General features: G+C 36.7%; 1 pseudogene; it reads right to left on the bottom strand.

The window, feature by feature from the left end:
* Window positions 1–4467: 4467 nt before the first annotated feature.
* LOC112447597 (uncharacterized) lies at window positions 4468–4592 on the bottom strand (annotated as a pseudogene).
* Window positions 4593–4994: the final 402 nt, after the last annotated feature.

Genomic DNA, 4994 nt, shown 5'->3' on the forward strand with positions numbered 1-4994 from the left:
CATATAATTTAAATAAGCGAGGTGACAATACGCAGCTTTGAGGTAGTCCTTTCTCAATTTGGAACCAGTCTCTTGTTCCATGTCCAATTTTAACTGTTGCTTCTTGACCTGTGTACAGATTTCTCAGGAGGCAGGTAAGAAGGTCTAGTATTCCCATGTCTTTAAGAATCGTCCACAGTTCATTGTGATCCACACAAAGACTTTAGCATAGTCAATGAAGCAGAAGTAGATGTTTTTTTCTGAAATTCTCTTGCTTTTTCTGTGATCCAACAGATGTTGGCAGTTTGATCTCTGGTTCCTCTGCCTTTTCTAAATACAGCTTAAACATCTGGAAGTTCATAGTTCATGAACTTTTGAAGCCTGGCTTGGAGAATTTTGAGCATTACTTTGCTCATGTGTGAGATGAGTGCAATTGTTTGGTACCTCGAACATTATTTGGCATTGCCTTTCTTTGGGATTGGAATGAAAACTGACCTTTGTCAGTCCTATGGCCACTGTTGAGTTTTCCCAATTTGCTGGCATATTGAGTACAGCACTTTCACAGCATCATCTTTTAGGATTTGAAATAGCTCATCTGGAATTCAATCATGTCCACTAGCTTTGTTTGCAGTGATGCTTCCTAAGGCCCACTTGACTTCCCACTCCAGGATGTCTGGCTCTAGATGAGTGATCACATCATTGTGGTTATCTGCATCATAAAGATATTTTTTGTATAGTTCTTCTGTAAATTCCTGGCACCTCTTCTTAATATCTTCTGCTTCTGTTAGGTCCATGCCTTTTCTGTCCTTTATTGTGCCCATCTTTGCATGAAATGTTCCCTTGGTATCTCTAATTTTCTTGAAGAGATGCCTAGTCTTTCCTATTCTATTTTTACCTCTATTTCTTTGCATTGATCACTGAAGAAGACTTTATCTCTCCTTACTATTCTTTGGAACTCTGCATTCAGATGGGTATATCTTTCCTTTCCTCCTTATCTTTTGCTTGTCTCCTTTTCTCAGTATTTGTAAGGCCTCCTCAGACAATTATTTTGCCTTTTTGCATTTCTTCTTCTTGGTGATGGTTTTGATCACCAGTCCTATACATTATCAGGAACCTCTATGCATAGTTCTTCAGGCATTCTATGTATCAGATATAATCCCTTGAATCTATTTGTTACATCCACTGTATAATCATAAGGGATTTGATTTAGGTCATACCTGAATGGTCTAGTGGTGGCTTTTATTCTGAATAATACAGGAAGCCAGTGCAGGGTATTAAACAGAATGACGTGATTGTATTTTAAAAAGCTAATTCTTTCTGCTGTGTTGAGAGTAGACACTCGAGGGGTAAGAGCAGAAGCAAAACTAGTTGGAACTATTCCAGTAATCTAGGAGATAAAGGGTGGAGTATGAATCATACTGATGGCAGTTAGGATGGTATGAAATATACACATAGAAACACGTACAAAAGGTAAATAGTATATTGGGGCAAGCAAAAAATTTACAGATGTAATGACTGATGCCTGAGATTAGTTTTTAAATATTTTAGGGAAAAAACATGAGGGATACAAGAGTGAAAATTAACAAATGTTGATAAATATTGAGGTTGAACACTTTGTACATCAGAGATCATTATGCTCTTCCTTTTATTCGAGTGTAATTTTTAAATTGTCACAATAAAAAAATCTTTGCTAGAATATAATCTCTATGTTAACAGGTATCTTAGTTGCTTTGTTCATGGAAATATACCAAGTAAAATGAGCATGACATTGCATATGCTTAATAAATTTTTCTAAACGGCAAAATAAATTAAGGCACTATTTAGGAGAAAAATTTGCTGAATGCCAAGCACTTTGTATATCAGAATTAATTGGCAAAATGACCAGAAGCAGCTAATATCCAGGTGACAATTTTTATTGAAGTATGGTTGATTTACAATGTTGTATTATTTTCAGGTGTACAGCAAAGTGATTCAACATTTTTACAGTTTACCCTCCATTAAAAGTTATTACAAGATAATGGCTGTAATTCCTTGTGCTATACAATATATCCTAGTTGCTTATTTATTTTAAACAGTGATTAGTATCACTTAATCAAATAGCCTAGTTTGCCAACCTCTCTCCTCTCCCCTTTAGTAACTACTAGTTTATTTTCTATATCTGTGATTCTGTTTATGTTTTGAATATATATCCACTTGTGTTATTTTTTAGATTTCACATGCAAGTTTTAACATACAGTATTTGTCTTTCTCTGTCTACTTATTTCACTAAGCATAATATTCTCTAGGTCCATCCACAAATGGCAGAATTTCCTTCTCTTTTAGTCTGAGTAATAGTCCATTGTACATGTATACAACCACATCTTTATCCATCTGTCTGTTAATGGCAATTTGGTTTGCTTCTATATCCTAGCTATTGTAAGTAATCCTACTATGAACATTGGTACATGTATCAGTTCAAATTAGTGTTTTTATTTTTTCTGGATATATACCCATGGGTGGAGTTCCTGAATTATATGGTAGTTCTATTTTCAGTTGTTTGAGGAACCTCCTAACTGTTTTTCATAGTCACTCTACAAATTAAGACTCCTGCAAATAGCCATTCTGAAGATAGATGTGGAGTAATATCCCATTGTTATTTTAGTTTTCATTCTCTAATAATAGTGATGTTGAGCATCTTTTTATGTACTTGTTAACCATCTGCATGTTTTCTCTGAAAAATGTCTATTTAGATCTTCTGTCCATTTTTTGTTTGGGTTTTTAAAAAATATTGAGTTGTATGTGCTATTTATATATTTTGATATTATCTCCCTTTGAACATATCATTTGCAAATATTTTCTCCCATTCCATAAGTTGTCTTTTCATTTTATAGATGGTTTCCTTTGCTGTGTTAAAGCTTTTAAGTTTAATTAGGTCCAACTTGTTTATTTTTGCTTCAATTTAATTTGCCTTGAGAGAGATATCTATAAAAATATCACTACAATTTTTGTGAAAGAATGTTCTGCCCTTGTTCTCTTTTAGGAGTATTTTTAGTTTCAGGTCCTTCATAGGTATTTAAGTCACTTTGAGTTTATTTTATTTTTTTCTTATTGCATACACACACACACACACACACACACACACACACACTGATTTCTTTATTTTTTTATTATTTTATTTTATTTTTTAACTTTACAACATTGTATTGGTTTTGCCACATATCAACATGACTCCACCACAGGTATACACGCGTTCCCCATCCTGAACCCTCCTCCCTCCTCCCTCCCCATACCATCCCTCTGGGTCGTCCCAGTGCACCAGTCCCAAGCATCCAGTGTCATGCATCGAACCTGGACTGGCGACTCATTTCATATATGATATTATACATGTTTCAATGCCATTCTCCCAAATCATCCCACCCTCTCCCTGTCCCACAGAGTCCAAAGAATTGTTCTATACATCAGTGTTTCCTTTGCTGTCTCCTATACAGGGTTATCGGAGAAGGCAATGGCACCCCACTCCAGTACTCTTGCATGGAAAATCCCATGGACGGAGGAGCCTGGAAGGCTGCAGTCCATGGGGCTGCTAAGATTCGGGCATGACAGAGCGACTTCACTTTCAATTTTCACTTTCATGCATTGGAGAAAGAAATGGCAACCCACTCCAGTGTTCTTGCCTGGAGAATCCCAGGGATGGGGGAGCCTGGTGGGCTGCCATCTATGGGGTCACACAGAGTCGGACACGACTGAAGAGACTTAGCAGCAGCATACAGGGTTATTGTTACCATCTTTCTAAATTCCATATATATGTGTTAGTACACTGTGTTGGTGTTTTTCTTTCTGGCTTACTTCACTCTGTATAATAGGCTCCAGTTTCATCTACCTCATTAGAAGTGATTCAAATGTATTCTTTTTAATGGCTGAGTAATACTCCATTGTGTATATGTACCACAGCTTTCTTAGCCATTCATCTGCTGATGGATATCTAGGTTGCTTCCATGTCCTGGCTATTATAAACAGTGCTGCGATGAACATTGGGGTACACGTGTCTCTTTCCCTTCTGGTTTCCTCAGTGTGTATGCCCAGCAGTGGGATTGCTGGATCATAAGGCAGTTCTATTTCCAGTTTTTTAAGGAATCTCCACACTGTTCTCCATAGTGGCTGTACTCGTTTGCATTCCCACCAACAGTGTAAGAGGGTTCCCTTTTCTCCACACCCTCTCCAGCATTCATTGCTTGTAGACTTTTGGATCGCAGCCATTCTGACTGGCGTGAAATGGTACCTCATTGTGGTTTTGATTTGCATTTCTCTGATAATGAGTGATGTTGAGCATCTTTTCATGTGTTTGTCAGCCATCTGTATGTCTTCTCTGGAGAAATGTCTGTTTAGTTCTTTGGCCCATTTCTTGATTGGGTCATTTATTTTTCTGGAATTGAGCTGTAGGAGTTGCTTGTATATTTTTGAGATGAGGTGTTTGTCAGTTGCTTCATTTGCTATTATTTTCTCCCATTCTGAAGGTTGTCTTTTCACCTTGCTTATAGTTTCCTTTGTTGTGCAGAAGCTTTTAAGTTTAATTAGGTCCCATAATCTTCTCTGTATCATTCCAATTTTAGTATATGTGCTGCCAAAGCGAGCACTTGAGTTTATTTTTGAATATGGTTTGAGGTAATGTTCTAATCTCACTTTCCATATACTTGTCCAGTTTTCCCAGCACCACTTGCTGAAGAGACTATTCTTTCTCCACTGGATATTCTTGCCTCCTTTGTCATATATTAATTAACCATAGGTGTGGTATTTGGTCTCTCTAGTCTGTTTCATTGAACCAATGTCTATTTTTGCACCAGTACTATGCTAATTTATTATGGTAGCTTTGTAGCATAGTTTGAATCTGGGAGTATTCTACCTCCAGATTTGTTCTTTTTACTCAAGATTGCTTTGGAAATTCAGGAGCTTTTGTGGTTTCATGTGAATTTTAGGATTATTTGTTCTATTTCTGTTAGAAATGTAATGAGTATTTTGGTGGGGATCTCATTTAATCT

This window comes from Bos taurus, chromosome 7 (assembly GCF_002263795.3).
Source record: "Bos taurus isolate L1 Dominette 01449 registration number 42190680 breed Hereford chromosome 7, ARS-UCD2.0, whole genome shotgun sequence".
NCBI lineage: Eukaryota > Metazoa > Chordata > Mammalia > Artiodactyla > Bovidae > Bos > Bos taurus.